Here is a 17,303-nt window from a genome sequence, read left to right as displayed (position 1 = left end):
AAAAGTTCCAGGTTTTATGATTATTTGATCGTCTGTTCATCTATAATTAGAGCATCTGAATAATTATAAATCATAGGAAAAAATTAAAAAGAGCGGAAGGGGTCAAACAGATGATCATCACTCTCACAGTCATGCTTTGCATCTGTTATCAAGAAAATGTATTATGCACATAATGTATGCTATCCAGAAGTAATAACAAATAAGGCCAACAAATGTGAACACTGACTGTCAGATCCAGCTGTCCTGGATCCTGCTGCATTATAACTGAGATTCCTGAACATGCACACGTGCCAGCATCTGAATGTTTTTGTGTGTAAGTAATAAAAATAATAAATATAGGCTTTAAATAATAAATAAAGGCATGAAAAATATAAATGTATAAGTGTTTTTGAACCAGGGACACTTTTCGCCAAACAATCTGCAACACATCCGCATAAAATCATTTGAAAAAGGACACCATGAATAAATTTGTGCTTCTCTGCCTTTCTATTATATTCCATAATCAATACACAAACAGCGGAGGAAGCGTGTAATGCCTCATACGACACGCCTCTCAGGGCGGAGGCTCTGCCGACCTGCCGAGCTCTCATCGCTGGGACTGTCCACTCGCACAAAGTAATGAGATCATCCTGGGTGAAGTGATGCTGAAAATGAATCATCTCCTCCCTATCCCCTAACGGCACGGTGGGCACATTTCTCCCGGACCTTGTACTCAGAGGCCATCCATCCTCCACCACTACTACACAGGGGCTTCACTCATCACAGGCACAGCCCAGCAGCACCCCTTCACCACCCCAACCCCGACCAAAGCACCTGACACGATATCTAATCCAATCATATCCATACAGGTCAGCTCCAGCCACAGCATTTCTAGAAGAAATATTATGACTTTTCCATTTTGGGTGCTCACACTTAAAAGGCTGGAACTCAAGTGCAAATTATTGCATCCGAGGTGCAGTTATTGTTTGGCCAGGTAACGATCTATATTTGTTGATAAAGGCATGTCAGTGCAGTGGATACGCAGTAATACCCCTGTGTCTTCGGGACATGTTTTCTGTTCGGAGGGAAATGGCTATTTCAGTTTAACACAATTTTTGCTCTGCAAGACAAAAAGTATAAGAACATTCCTGCGGGTAATGAAATCACAATGTACAATCAGTGGTGGGGTTGAAGGATGGCCTCGGTCTTAATCCATTACACCTCGCAGCCTGTTTCCACGCTGGCCCTGATATTAGGACAAAGCGCATTGATGAATTCCTGCGAGTAGAGGCTTTTTCTGGACAGACACAAACATAAACAATCCGGCGCAAAGAAAAAAGGAGGTGCAATGTGGCCGTGAAGATAAAGCTTAATCTATCACAACTCGGTAAGTGTTATAGGAAAAGACAGTTTAAAGGTTTAGAATAATCACACATGTCAAGGGCTATTTTTCATTGTGCAAAGGATATGAGATGTCTCAGAAATATGTCTTGAGGAGCTGGGAGGTGGGCTTGGGATGGGGCTACTGCCTGGGTGTGTCATGGGTAAATTGTGCAGGTCAATCAATCAATCACTTATTTGTCACATGGAATTATAAAAGGTACAGCTCCAGTGAAATGTGATCCCATCAGCTCTCTTAAATTGTGCTCTGTAATTTAGTCATTTTTTGTGCATCTTCTTACATTCATGTCTGTTGCTTTATAATTGTCAATTTCTCCAGATGGTTCTCGTAATTTATGGTTTCTGGTTATGGAATGATTTAATTGTACATACATCCTGACCTCAACAACAAAACGGCAACATGGTCGCTCTTCCTGAACAAGGCAGAGAAACACTAGAGCTGCCTCTTTAATGTTGTAAAGTTATAGCAGTTATTCAGAGCAGGAGGAAGACAGCACCTCACATTCCCACCGAAACACCGGTCCTTATTCACCATAAAGAACAAACCTTTTTTTTCCAGAGTCCTCTGCTCTGTTGGATTGGTATATAGAAAAAGAATCACCTGGTTGAATGGCGCTGTGTAGGATTTAGCCAAGTTCGGTGAATCAAAGGATATCACAGTTCCAGATTTCCTGATAGCACCTGATATGGCACAGAGGTTGTCCAGTTTATTTCCAACGCCTGTACAATAGCTAGCAGGATGCCAGTTCAGCTGGTGTCCATTCTTCTCCATCTCTCCTCAGTGTTTACCGATATTTAAATTTGAAAACTTCAGCCTAGCGGCTAACTACAAGTCGGCGCGAGAAGAGTTTACAGACAGTTGAGTTGATGACCTCATCCTGATGCAGGCTATTCTCACAAAAGGTTTGTATGTTTTTTTCTACAAAAAAATGAATGCACTCAAATTCGTGCATATACCAGGTATTTTAAAAGCGATCACATGACCAATGTGCTGACTGGAGTAAACAAGGAAGCGGTCCTGAGCAGTAAGGGGACTTGTTGCTGTGGTGGATCAAGCACTAAATACTGGACTTTCCCATGGAGACGTTTGTTCAGAACGGTGTGAACTTTGAGTCATTTTAAGGTATGTCCTGACTATGTTTCTTTTCCTAAACCTAACTTTTGTAACTATCATTGCCTAAACCTAACGTCCATAACTGTGTGTTAATTACATTAACTGTCCCTAAAGACATTACATCATTCGTGGGGTGCTTATTCATATATCATACAAACTGTTGTGCATGCATTTTCGAAGGATATCAAACAAACCGGTCTATGAGAATATGTTGAGTGACCTGCTGCCACATGCCACCACTGTCCAAAACCAACCACAAAAAGCACCACCAAGACTTGCAAGATAGACATAAAAGTCTAAATTTAGCACAAATTTAGCAGAGCTGACGGGGAGGCCACTGGAAGTGTCCGCGCTATACATTACAGAGGACCAGGTGACTGACAATGCCAAAGGAGAGAAAAGCCCAGCGCAGACTGCGGGGACACCTAACAGAGGACAAACAAGCCTTTGACCAGCTGACCTGCTCTAGAGACAGCGAGCCGGTCTGAAAATGGCCGTGAAAAAGCCAAGGCCTGTATTTGTGATGGATGACTCACTCTTGTCACACATATTCACATGAATGAGCCGACAGTGGCTATTTGCCATGCAAATTCTCACATAAAAGAGCAGGAGGAGCCACACTACTGTCAAGGCACTAGTTTAATGCGAGTGTAAGCAGCTCATCACACGATTGGTTCATTGCAAATCCATTTAGTGTGCAGTGCATTAATCATGCTGCAGGCTGCAAAGGTTCACCGTTTATGTTGCTCTGTAGATTACAAGAGAGGGGTGTTGGAAATTCTCTTTAATGGCAGGGAAGCTCTCATTATGCTCCCTGCATTCATTCATTTTTGCAATGTTGCGTTACATATATGGAGGTTGGAGAGGGAAGCAGCTGACTGATAGAGTACGTGCACTGAATCTGCAGAGAACTTGTATATGAAATTCAGACATCCCTGCAAGCAAAGCATCGCCTTTGCAAAGTTTAAAGGTATAGCACTGGGCCATTTGTGGAAATAGCTTGCTGTACAGTAGATATAGATATCATTTTGAGATTCTCAATCTCCCCATCAAACTCCCTTGGGCTCACTCTCAATTACATACTTTGTGCAGAGCTGCACTGAGTGGGGTTCTGACATTATATTCAGTGCTAAGGTGATGTTACCACATCATAGAAATTAGATTGCATTACAATAAGGTTATATGAATTAACCCAGATGTAAAAATAGCACACACACTCACAGTACCCGCCCCGAGCAGCCCACACATATATACCTCAGTGTGCGCTTACTTATTAGATTAATAGTTTTGCATTACGAGCCACGCGCAAAGAACGCCGCTGATTGTCAAAAGCCATTCCGATCACTGAGCAGGTGTCACACTCGATCAGAACCAACCTTAGCCAGGCTGATTATGAGGCTGAATACAAGTATATTAAAAACAGCTGTATGCATGGAGCATCAAGAAGCACATGGATTCATGAAACATCACACGCACTCACAATGTGCGTCAACATCAGATAGGACTTAAGACAGGATTTGATGGATGGGGTGCCAGAGGGAAAGTAATTCCCACTTACTTATTCCTGCTGTTGTGAATAAGAAGAGGAAAAGGGAAGGTGAGCCAGGTGCTGCACAGCCAGTAGCCTCCAAGTGTCTACTGTTATATATGTTATCAACACAAAGGCGAGAGGCCAAAAATAGGAGAGCAAAAAAATAATATTTTCGGTTTTAATGTAGTGTTCATACTAATTAGCTCTACAATACAACTGAGTCCCAGCCAACATTTGTATGTGGGGCCCATGTGGGCAGTAAATGGGCTGCAAAATGGGCTCGATATGAGATTTTCGACTGATTTCATAATGGCCCCATGCCAACCAGACACATGGATGGGTTTACCCTTTGAAACCTGGATCTTTTCTTGCTCTGCTTCAAGACACCTTCCACAAGGTTTAATCCTTTAAACCCATAGCAAATTGGTTTGATTGCTTTCAGAAACATGGGGGAAAAGGCAATGAACAACTTGGTAAGAACTTACCAGCTGCAAAATCTACTTATTTCTTGCAACTCAACATATAGTAAGAAACTAGTAGTTTTAGAAAATTACTTTTACTGGCAACTTTTTTTGTGTGTGCTGAATTTTTTAACTTATTACTAACTTCTTGATATTTTTTGAGTAATTTATTCCCAAGTGGCTCATTGCCTTTTTCCAGTGCTTTTGAAAGAAATCCAAACAAGTTGCCAACAAGTTAACCAAGTGGGTCCCATAGATGATTTCCATTTTGGCCCCATACCTACTTGGTACCCAGGTAGCCCTTACATAACTCATGTGGGGCCCACTTGGGTAAACATGGCATGGGGCCATTATGGAACCAGTGGACAATCCCATATAAGGCCCATTTCTTAGCCCAATTATCACAAACTTGGGTCCTGCATACAAATGTTGGCTGGAGTAGGGTGCTGCCTGGTACTTGTTGCTTTAGCCTCAGTCTTTTAGCACGGTATAGGGAGCTATAATGTGCAGAATTAAAAGCAAGATTCACCACCTTTTTATGTGGATGTCCTATCACTCTTTATGGAAAATGTGGTCAACTGAAGCAATAAATTTCTCAGTGCATGCTGGGTTGCAGCTGCAAAATCTGCCCCTGCATCCAGCATTGTTAACATCAGTGCTGTAGTTGAATCTAGGAAGAACTACATGTTGGTTCTCACCTCCACTTAGCCTCAAGGCACGTCAAAAACAGACCCTCATTATTCTCAAAAGCTATGTTTTTCAAAAGCAAAAAATTGCTTCCCAAAAAAGTGAGTACAATGTGGATGAGGACACTCTGTACAGTGTTTTGGCTGACTTGGATATTCAGGATATTCCAGCCAGAGAATACAGCTGAAGAAATGAAGTGGAGAGCAGCTGAGGCTGCTGCTGCATAGACAACATGGCCGGCAGGGGTCTTCTAAAACATGAGCTTCAGAGAACGAACACCTACCGGTGGTGCCTCTGCTCAAACTGCTCTCTGATGCCGATAGAAACTGAATCGTTCTGCTGCAATGAATGTCAGCGTGGGCAGTTTTTGTTGGATGCTGTTGCCAACTACAAACCAGAGAGAGCCTGTGTGTGTTATGTATGAAAGTTTAAGTCCACACTCAGACAAAGGTGTGCTGGAGACCCTTAAGATCCTCAAGATAAACTGGAAAAGACAACCAAGAAGAGTAGCGCCAAGAGGGCTAATGACCACTGAGTGAATATTTTTACCATCTCATGCCATGTTTTGAAGCTCGCATCCAAGGCATCCTGGTATGGCTCATTTAACAGGAAAACTCAGCTTTATCTGTCATTATGGAACACACTAAGGAATTTATTGCTTCAATTGACCACATTTACCATCAACACTAATTGGCGGCCACAAGAAAAGATGATAAGATTTTCTTTTGGGCTAGTATCCATTTAACAGTAGGCTAGCTGTTTACATTTTAAATCAAGTTAGCTTCATTAAAAAGCTTGCAATTAGTTTGTGGACTCCCATTTTGAAGTCTTGAGTTTGGCCGACACTATCTTGAATTTTTCAGAGCCAGAAGTGACCATAATTGGACAAAAGGAGGAGATAACCCTTACACTAGCTGCTAGCTTGGTAAGAATGTTGCTTTTTTTTTTTTAGCTAACTGTGATACACTAATATTTATGCTAATTCTAATTTTTGTTAGTGAAAAAACTAAACTTAACCACTTAAACAAAATGTGCTTAGCGGAAAAACTAAATATTCGGATCCTAAGGGGGTCTTTTAGTACAACACTGAACAGAATTTTTTTAGGCGACTAAAATGTTAGAATTAATTTCATAAACTGAAAATACAATGAAATAGCGACAGCTATGGCTATGCCTACTTAATGAATGTGGGGTAACACTATGGTTACGTCCCAAAACATTTAAACAGGTGAGTTTCAAAGAAATTAACTATAGAGACCAAAACCGTTTTTTGAACCAGTCTGTAAACATGTTCACTTCTGCTGTTAATCTTGCATTGACTTACTCTTGGAGCTAGCCTCATGTGGCCATTTGATGAACTGCAGTTTTTGGCACCTCTGCTTTGGCTTTATTGTTCAGTCCAGGAGGTTGCCACTTGCTAGCCTCAAGCAATCAAGGTCTAAGGTTACTGACTTTTTGTCTAGAAAAGCAGAATAAGAGAGGATAAGCGGCAAGACAGCTGTGAGAAAACACTCATCTTTGTGTGATGTGACATTAAGGCATCGAGAAGCAATGAAGCAACACAACTGCCACCTGGAGACAAACACAAACTGTCATTTCCAGAAAAACCTCTCCATCACAGAACACTCCTGGCTGACACTGTTCTCATGTTCAGCTTTGAATTGCAATAACATGCAGCCAATAAAGAATAAGAATTACTGCAAAGTCACGTCTTTATGTACGAGAGTGACAGTATGGCTGGATATATCACTGCCGAGGACTCCAGGAGTCATTCTTTTTATGTGACAACTGAGTAACTCAGTTTGTGTGACATATTCTTTCAACAGTGGCTCATAGCTGCTGTTTTGAAGTCAAACAGCTCTGAGAAATGTAGTTATGATCACATTCTGCATGGGTAGCTATTAACTGTGTATATTGGCAGGAAGATGATGTGAAATCAAAGGATAAAATATGCATTACCGCCACAGACTGAAGCTTCCTGTTCCAGATAGTAAAATCCATACATTGCTCTGAGGCGCAAAGCTGCTCTAAAGGCTGCACAGCATCTCCACTAAGTCCAGCACGTCCTCAGTTTATGCAAGTCAAGGTTTTTATCTTACTAACCAACTGCCAGACTTATCCTAGCCTCCAAAATAAAAAATCCACCCATCACTAAATTTATAAACATGGTTTTGAGATACATAGGTGATTTCCCAAAAACTCATTTTTTTTAAATTTTCTATTTTAATGATGATGTGATTTTCCGCTTGTTTTAAATATCACCTGTTTAAGAGTTTGCAAAGTGTCTTCTGTGTGACAGGTTCATATCACAGGCTTTCTTTCTATCAGCGCTTTGCAGGTGTTGCTCGGCTCGAGTCTGCTTTTGAAAACGTGCAGCGCCACTAATGTGTTAGCGACGCCGGGGCAACAGAGGATTTGTTAGAGGTACCTAAGCCCAGCTCCCATCTTCTTTCTGTATTATCCTCAGTCATCTTTCCCTCACACCTCAGAGTGAAAAGCCTGTTTGTAAATTTCCAAGCTCCACTGTGGCATATTGGTGGTTTGAGCTGATAGCGAGTATCTGTTACTTTATTTAGGCTGTGGATAAAACTTCTCTCCCTAAAATTATTTTGTGAGCCGCTACTCTCAATATTGGATTGGTAATCCTGTGTAGGACTGTGGCTGAGGATTTAGATATTACTATTATAAAAATCGAGATCTGATCTAGAGCGGCAAAAATATCTAAATAAAAAAAAAAAAAAAACAACAACAATCTGCTCCCTAACAGACATTAATCAAAAATCACCCTCTCGACAGATGATATATTTCTTCAAAAATAATCTGCTGCTTTCCAAAAACAAATATGCTGCAGGGCTAAGAAGATTATCTTAAATCACGGGTGACCACTGAGCAAAGGTGGCCATCTTACATAAGAGATAAGCAATTACAGTTGCCAAAATCCTAATACAATAACTGATGGGTTCACAGCCAGGTTTATATGAATAATTAATTGTAAAAAGTATTGTTGTGGAAAACAACTACATGAACTGGAATTATTTATGAAATTTTGTATATGTTTACCGATGCAAAGAAAGCACTTTTCTGCAGTTGAACTATTTTTAGCATATGGGAGGGAAAAAAAAAAGATGAAAGTAGCTCCTAGTTCAGTATGGTACAGTACATGGTAATTCCATTCGCTATCCTTCAAAGCAGTGACAGTGAGGGCTCTGATTTATTCATAAGCGGGGCTTCTTCTGCCAGAGAGCATTAGACAAAGGCAGATCACACAAAGGTAACAATTCTGCTGAGAAAAGCAAATTACAAATCAAAACAAATCAAACCAAGCTGGGAACAGTTAACATGTTGCACGGCACATGATACGCTACCCCCTAGACTCAACAGTTGACAAGCACAACTTCAAGCAGCTGAGCTAATTACGTGATTTTTTTTTCACATGGCTGTAGGTAGGTTCTTTCATTTATTCCAATCCTGTGGTGTAAAATGCTCCTCCCTGGCTTTAAGGTGTCTTGCAGCTCCATGTCAGAAATAATTCAACATGATTCTGGCTGCACAGCCTCCATCAAGCTTGTGTCGGTCTCTATCAGAGAGTGAAGGTCACCACTCTGTCCTGCTTACCTGGCCTCCTGCAGCCCCACCACATGTCCTCAAACTGCACCTCCATCTCACCTGACTACTGTGGCTGGAGATCAGAAACACTGCATTTATCTCTGTCGCTATTAACAGAACCAGGATAGATCACTAGCTGCAATATTGGTTGGGAGTAATATAGAAAAGGAAGGGTTTTAAGGGCCAAAATTGATAACTATGGCTGTATTTTATTGTTACAGTCAAAATAATTAAGTGGTTCTGCTGGCTTGAATTATTGTCGGGCTATAAATGCCTCTGAAGCAGGGGCGGAGCCAGACTTTATGAACAATGGGGGCTCAGCCTAATTCTTAGAGGGTCCAGGGGCATGCTCCAACGTGGAGATTTTTTCCCATTTACAGCAGAACTATTTTTCAAGCAATTTGAGATAGAACAGCCTGCTGGTCATCAAATACACCCCAAATACACGTCACACCCCCTTCATGTCATATCTACACTAAAGGCACCCTCTAGCATCTTTATGAGTTGCACTGGGCTTTCAACTAAGGCCAACTGGGCTTGGGCAGGATGTAATATTTCATATCTTTCTGAGATTTCAGCTTTTCCAACTAATTAATGCACAATTAAACCTACATTAAAAAAAGTAATGTTTTCACAGCTATTTTCCTTATTAAACAGAGAAATACAACTGTGCAGCTTCTGAATTTAACTTTCTCTTAGTCACAGAGCACTAACAAGGCTTAATTCTTTCATTAACTCATTATTAAACACTTTATTCAAACTTGACAGAAACAAAATAAAACTCCCCTTGTTAATGATCTAGTCAGTAAGTCCACTGTTCCAACAATCACTAGCTCTGGTCTCATCGAAATAAATACTGAATTCACCAAGTTAGATGTAAAAAATATGCCCCGCTGTTTCTCTCTAACTGCTGGCCACCAGCTGTTTACATTCCCATCACTTATCCTCCCACTACTAGGCGTCATGGTGTCCTTCAGCTCAGCTGCCTGTTACACCAATAGAGACTGGAGACTGAGCTCTGGTGGTGCGTGCTGTGCACTAAATACAAGCAGTTTAATAGAAAGAGGAGCTACTGTATTTGTGACGGGATTAAAAAACATACCTTCAGGAATTCTAAATACCCTGGTATACCATAGTTCTGATATATGGCCTAGCCTTTTGCCAATGTAAACCCATGCACTGCAATTCTTGATGCAGACACAACTCAGAGAAATGAGAAGCGAGATGGTCTGCCTAGGACAACAGAAAGGGGAAGTGGATGGATCAAACAAAACAGGGCTTTCACCCAGGAGACCAAAGCCTGTGTCCTATGTGAAACCAAAAGTCAATGCTGTTTTAGTGTGATGTTACTTACACAGCTACATTCTGTGTGAAGCCAAACGTGAAATTGATTTATATTATTTTTTTGTAATGTATGATGTACTTACATCATGTTACGCAACAGACAAACATATTTTAACTAAACACATGATCTTTCCTAATCCTAACTGCAATTGTTGCCTAAACTTAACTGTAACAGTTTCATCACATTAACCACTTGTTCTACAACTTGGGAATGAGAACAGGTTGGATAGAATGCCCAAAAATCTGTACATCTTTTGGAAAAAACATGGCAGTTGCAAAGAAAAAAATAATCATGCACAGCCTACATCCTATTTTGTATCTAATGGTTCTCCAACTGTTTTAATCATAGTGACACCATAACACAACAAATGTTGAGGATGACTCATTTTCACTCCTGCTGCCCGAAAAGAGGCAAAAACTGTCTGGTATTATGATTTTAAGGTTACTTAACAAGTAATAGGTAGGGTTGGAATTTGGTGTAAACATTGTCACTAATCTTGAAACCTATCTTGCAGGAGTAGAGTTCACATTATGAATGTTTAGCTGACAAATGTGCCACATTTGAATCAATGCCGTAAAAATCTAGGCTGCTCTTATTGCAAAGATCCCCAAATATGCCAACAGAAGAACATTTATCAAATATATTGACTATATTAGATTTCTTTAGGGAATAGAATACCAGAATAACTAACATAGCATATCTGAATCACAAAAAGTTCAAGGAATTTTTAAAAACTAATAATTCAGAGCTTTTAAAAAAACATTCAAGGCCTTTTTTAATGTTTTTAAAACATCTTCAAAGTTGGCCTCAAATAGTCCAGATGTAAACATCACTGTTGAGCATCATTAAGATCAAATAATAAAATGCAAGCAACAAAAGAAAGTTAAAAACAATGCAATTTAATCTGATCTACTTATTTTTCTCCCCATCCAGTTGCTGGTGACATTTTTTTTCATTCATTCATTTTCTGTAATCGCTTGTCCTCGTAAGGGTCATGGGGGGGCTGGAGCCAATCCCAGCTGTCATCGGGCAAAAGGTGGGGTACACCCTGGACAGGTCGCCAGACTATCGCAGGGCCGACACATATAGACAGACAATCAACCTGAGCTGCATGTCTTTGGACTGTGGGAGGAAGCCGGAGATCCCGGAGAGAACCCACGCAGACACGGGGAAAACATGCAAACTCCACACAGAAGGGCCCCCGCCCACGGACTGAACCCCGCTCCAACCAGGTTTCGAACCAGGGACCCTCTTGCTGTGAGGCAACAGTGCTAACCATGACAACACTGTGCCGCCCGGTAACATTTTTTTCACCCGTGTAATTAAACTGCATTTTGACAGTCTTCAGCAATCAATGATCACACCTTAATAATCACACTTCCTCTCTGGATTCATCTTAAACTGACAACAATCAAATTAAATGACAACATCCAATAATGTATGCTGTCTCTGGTGTGCATTCTTTCATTAAGTAACTCGAGCCTCCTTGACCAAAAGGTTATTTCTAATAAAGAAAAATTACTTTTAATCTAGAGCCTGTGGGGGCTCTAAGGTGTGATCTGGTCACTATTGATGGATATCTCTTCGTCCAGTCCTGCCTCCTGGCTGCAGTGTGATGACGGTGACAAACGGCAGGACCGAGCAGACATAATAAATGTTTTTTTGTTGGTTTTTTTTTCTCCAAAATATTACAAATTAGCTCACTCACAAAGCAATATGCCAATATGACAGAAACTGTCAGCAGAGACAACTAATTTGTACACCAGATTATATGTGTAAGACCACATTTACATTGTCACTATTAATACATAATATTACATTACTATTGACTGAAATCTAATTAAGTGTCAGGAGATAATTTGATCCACAATAAACAGCCTACATAGCTGTATTTCAAAATAGGTGCGTCGGAGGGGTGGACAGTAAGGTAATACTATAATGTTTTAACTCTCAATGTAACTGATCATGATGATATTTTCCTATTATTTACAATTAAAATCATTGTTATGGCCTATATTAATGATTTGAACAATGTAATGCATAATAATGGATCTGTTTGATCATTTTATATCACGTTACATGTAGTTAAAGAGGACCTATTGGGTCCTCTGGTGTGAAAGTGGAACACCCACTTTCACCCTCTTTCTGAAAATGCTCTGTTTAGCACCTTTCACTTTAAGAACCCTTTAGGAAAAGCCCAGTCTGCTCTGATTGGTCAGCATTTCTGGGTCTTCACCTCTATGCATCTTTGTATATATGCTCACTGCAGCCGGAAACGACTGAAAGTAGAAATGGCCCCACTACTTATGATGAAAAATCCCCAGTAAAAGCTTCTGAACACAACTGAATGTGTTACAGCAGGAATATGATCCAAAATCAGGGAGAAATTAACAACAGCAGCATCCAAGACTACGTTTCCCTGACGTTAGCGTATAACTACATGTAGAAGAGTACTTGCAGCCAAGGAATGACTGTAATGGAGAACAGCTGCACTTTTTACTCTGAAAAATTACCAATAAAAGCTTCTAAGCACAACTAGACATGTTCCAGCAGGATTATGATTTAAAATCCACAAGAAATGAACACTAGCGACAAAGATTTTTTTCCCTCTTAGCAATGTACTTTAGCATTGTACTTGAAGCCATGGAATTACTGTAACAGAGGATAGCTACACTTTTTACGATGAAAAATCACCAATAAAAGCTTTTTAACACAGTTGAACTTGTTCTACTGGGTATATAATCTAAAATCAGGGACAAATTAGCAACGGCAGTGTACTTGCAGCCAGGGAATGACTGCAACAGAGAGCAGCTGCACTTTCTTACATAAAAAAACATCAAAGCTTCTAAACATAATCACCAGTAAATGTTCCATGTTCCAGCAGGATGGCGGTAAAATTTACATCATGGCCAACCAACTATTAAGTTTCTCTTCGTTAGCATGTGGCTTCATGTAGTGGGCATAGTATACACAACATAATATAAATAGGCTACTTCCAGTTGTGTGCCTGGAGCAGAAGACCATATTAAAAAATCAAGCATGATATGACACCATGTAGTCACAGGGATTACTTCCAGCCTACATAGGTTTAGGCAACCCATTCTAATTATTTGAGACTTGTTTAATATGAACATCCTTCATTATAACATTTATATAGACTATAAGACATAATAAATGTCCTTTAATAAATTGTTAATGTAAAAAGTTTATTAGTCCATCTTAAATAATGCTGTGATATATAGACCTACACTTTGACCATACTATCCATACCTAGGTTTTATTTCTACCTATGGACAAACATAAATTCTGTGTTACGAGGTGATCATGTCATTACTTCACACCAGAGTACAGAAGAGGCGGTTGTGCCATTATGATCCTTCCCAGGTCTAGCTTTGCCTTTAGGAAAAGCACAGCCATCAGTTTTACAGTAAAATGCAACATAACCATGTCACCGTAACCACTGGCTGCCTGTCTGGCCGCTGGCCAAGGAAGTATTTTACTTGGAGAGCAGAAGCGACTGACAGATGCCCAAGCAGCAACAAAGCATTCATCAAGGCATCTGCAGGCTGTGAATACAGAGGCTGCCTCTGCTTGTATCCACCTGCAGCTATTAAGACTGCCAAATCCCAGGCATGAGAGGAGCTGGCTGAAGCAGTGCTCCAGTATCACAGACCTGACCCCGCTAGACAACAGTCAGCTCTGGGTGTTAAACCACCCCATCCGCTCCATACATCACTGTTATCTCTATCACCCCTGTGAAGATTAGCCTTCAGCCTGCTCTACCTACCTGTGCAGACTGCTGCTGTTGAGCAAAAACCCAGAGAACCCTGGCAACACGAGGCTATAACCCAAAAAAAGGTTTAGATTCTGAAATTTGTAGGAATGCACTGACTTATACAGGATGCCTTCAGGTCATCCAGCATACAGCACTATAACATAATTTAATCATGCTGACTGAATATTTATTTTGCGTAAAACCACATTTTTATACAGTTTATGTTTGTGTTTACCTCTGCTGAATGAAATAATGGAGGATTTTGTGTCCCAGTTTAGCTCCCCAGAAACACCCTGAAGCACACCTGGAAGACACCAAATTGGGAAACATAGCATATGTGCTTATTTTGCCAGCAGAGAGAATGTAAACAGCAGCGATTGACAGATTGAACTTTATGTTGGCGTATCAGCTGTATTTTATGCAGGCAACACTGCATTCATGGAGGAACAAGAATAAACTGATGATTATTTGTGCACTCTTTTTCTTTTTTTTTCAAATGACAGGAACCTGGTGGCCTGAGTCTGCCTGCCTCTGTCATTATGTGGCGATGAGGATGTGAAAGGGCCCATATGTATTCTCAAGATGACCCTCCTGAGAGTAATCGACGTGGCTACGTGAACGTGGCAGGTTTATTAAGTCAGTGCTTAGAAATTAAGCCACAAAGTGGCATATTAATCATCATTTCAGTGGACTAAGTGACAGAGGAGTGTGATCACTGAATACAATTTTAAGGGATGAGGGGTTGCATTTGAATAAAAATGGCTAATGGCATATTTATTACGCTGTAGTGCCTTCCTGGGTGGGAAAGGGGTGAGTGAGTGTGTGGGTGCGAGTTTGTGTGTGTGTGTGTGTGTGTGTGTGTGTGTGTGTGTGGAGGGGGTTAATTTTCCTTTTAATGATCCCTGTGTATCAGCATGAAAAGATTACAAACATGAGTGGCTCAGGACATCTGAAGAAGGAAGTGAGGTACCCAGTGGCTACACTTCAAATAAGAGATAAACATCAGCAACTGCAAGCAGATCAACACGCGTGCGTGCGCACACACACACACACACACACACACGCACACATACACACACACACACCACTATGAAATAGACTTTTGTAGGTGGCCACGATTCTTGGGGATAAGCTTTTCAATATATATATATTTTGATCACAAACTCACTAATTTGATTTTTTTTAGACTAGGCTATCAGACTGTCGGGCTTTTTTTGTATTGATAAAGAGTGTGCACTGAGAAAAAACATAATTTTCATATATACTTCCTACAATATACCGTAAGAAGAACACCAGAGTAGTCCCTGAAAAAGCACTTTGAGAAAGCCTCTGTTCACAATCTCTGGTCTCTCTCTGCAGGTGTCTCCTGCGCGTCAACAGGATCATCTGAACAATGATTCATGAAAAGACGCACTCCACTACACATATATGCACACCTCGTGCAAACGGACTTCTCCGTGCATTAACGGTGTAACCTCTCTCCACAACGCAAAATCCCGTGCGCTGCAGCCTGGCTTAATGCGCACGGGGAATGTTTCACTCCGGTACAAAACACCCTGTTGGCTGTTGAGACTTACTTTCTTTAAAATGCGTAAAAATGTGGATGTGTAGAAGTACAAAGCGCATCAAGGGGGGATCGTCATCCCACACAGTTACGAGGTGCCTGTGCAGACGCATGTCAAGCAAAGGAAAGGCGATGAATTGTGTGTGCGCTGCAGCGTGCAGACAGCCAGGCGGGCAGGTACACGCTGAACTGTACAACCATCTATTGCATGGCACAATAACTTCGACGGATGCCTTACCTGTTCAGGAGAGGAGACACGACAGTAAGCAGAGCAGAGGAGAGGAATGGAGAGGGGATGTCGGGCGGAGCGCCGAGCCACGCAGCCTGCACTGTGGATGAAAAGGACCACTGCTACACGTCCCAGCAGTGAACTCCAAAGTGCGTCTGTCTTTTTTCTCTCCACGCCAATAAAGGACAGGGAGATTCAGACCAGCCCCCTTTATATCAAACTACATCCAACTGGCCTCATCACTGTGGCATTTCATCTAAGAATCTTTCATCATGCATGTACAGTGTAGAATGTGTAGGCTGTATGGAGGCAACGATCTGCATTATAAAATTATTTTTTTATTAGTTTAATTGACATTATTACTTTAATGCCAATCCTAAAATAAAGATCCTAAATAAGATACACATATGTGCGTCACATGTCATCAGGGCTTTCACCTCAGTTTTCAAATGGATTTTTGTTTCTTTGTTTGCATTTTAACCCTTACATGCATATGTTATGGGGACATTCACTCTTGGTCAAAAAGCAAGTATGAATCAGTAGTTTGTTTGTTTTTTTTCTCATAAGCATTTGAATGCCACAACAGAATTATTTGAAGTTTGTAATGTTTGAATTTTCATTTTAAACAGACAAATCCTAGAGTCTATCACTCCAAGTTGTGATATATTAGGCTAAATGAACTACTGCTACTTCATTGTAGTTTAACTGAGTCCAGCAGTAACAGAGCAACATTATTATTCACCTGATAAGTGTAGCCTGCATCCACAGCTCTACAGTTTTTTCAATTTTTCTTAGCTGAAAGCAATTTGCATAAAACTTCCATGGATCAAAAATTCATAATAGGTTTAATGGTGCTGTTTGCAGAACAAAGTGTGCGGTTAACAGTTTATTTTTATTATGGTAGACAATGGAGAAAATGCATTTTGGGTCGTATTGGATTTTTTTTTGCAGCAATACTCCACGTGGCCACTGGGAAAGATCAGAAGCAAAGCCAAGCTGCTTTCCAGGAGAACTGGAATTTTCCCAGTGGGGCGCTTTAAAGAACCCCATTAAGAAGTCCAAAAACCCGGAAATGAGTTTGCATTTAAGCACCTCTGGTTCCCTCATCTCAAAGTCACTGGGTTTTTGGAATGGGTTTTTGATTAGATGTCTGAAATAAGGTCTGTAACACAAGGTGAAGAGACTTGCACGTTCTGTTCTACAACATAAAATATGCCAGTAAATAACCTACTTAGAACATTGAAGTTTATATGTCCTAAAAAAGGTGGTTGCTAAAAAAAGTGGCTAAATGAGACTACAGAACATCACCTCGAGCCCTGCTGAAACACAGCTTTACAGCCTTGCAGCCTCTACTTTTCTACTACCTTTCTCATGAAAGTGGTATTCATCTGTAAAGATAAACCTTTGTTTACCATGGATCTTATTTATTGCAATAATCCAATGGAAAAATCCCATAGGTTTTTTGAAGAGGGAACCAGGGTGATGTCAGCTCCCGAGTTAGCCTACAGAAAAATGCAATCCCTGGGACTTTCTTTTGTGACAACCGACCTTTTTTTTTCTTAACCCTGGAATAATACCCTTTGTTAATACCTTATTTTGAAAACCAGATGG

At 40.6% G+C, this 17,303-nt stretch overlaps 1 protein-coding gene across 1 annotated transcript in view; it reads right to left on the bottom strand.

Moving 5' to 3' along the window:
- The window catches only part of cntn6 (contactin 6), a 138,882-nt gene extending 123,047 nt beyond the window's left edge, over positions 1-15,835 (bottom strand). The window contains exon 1 of the mRNA XM_042495970.2: positions 15,702-15,835. The gene's annotated coding sequence lies outside the window, so the exon portion shown is untranslated. The remainder of the gene's footprint in view (positions 1-15,701) is intronic.
- Positions 15,836-17,303: the final 1,468 nt, after the last annotated feature.

This window comes from Plectropomus leopardus, chromosome 2, assembly GCF_026936395.1.
Source record: "Plectropomus leopardus strain MGB_pleo_1.0 chromosome 2, ASM2693639v1, whole genome shotgun sequence".
NCBI lineage: Eukaryota > Metazoa > Chordata > Actinopteri > Perciformes > Serranidae > Plectropomus > Plectropomus leopardus.
Note: the sequence above shows the minus strand (reverse complement) of the source record. Positions and strands in the feature narration are given on the sequence as shown.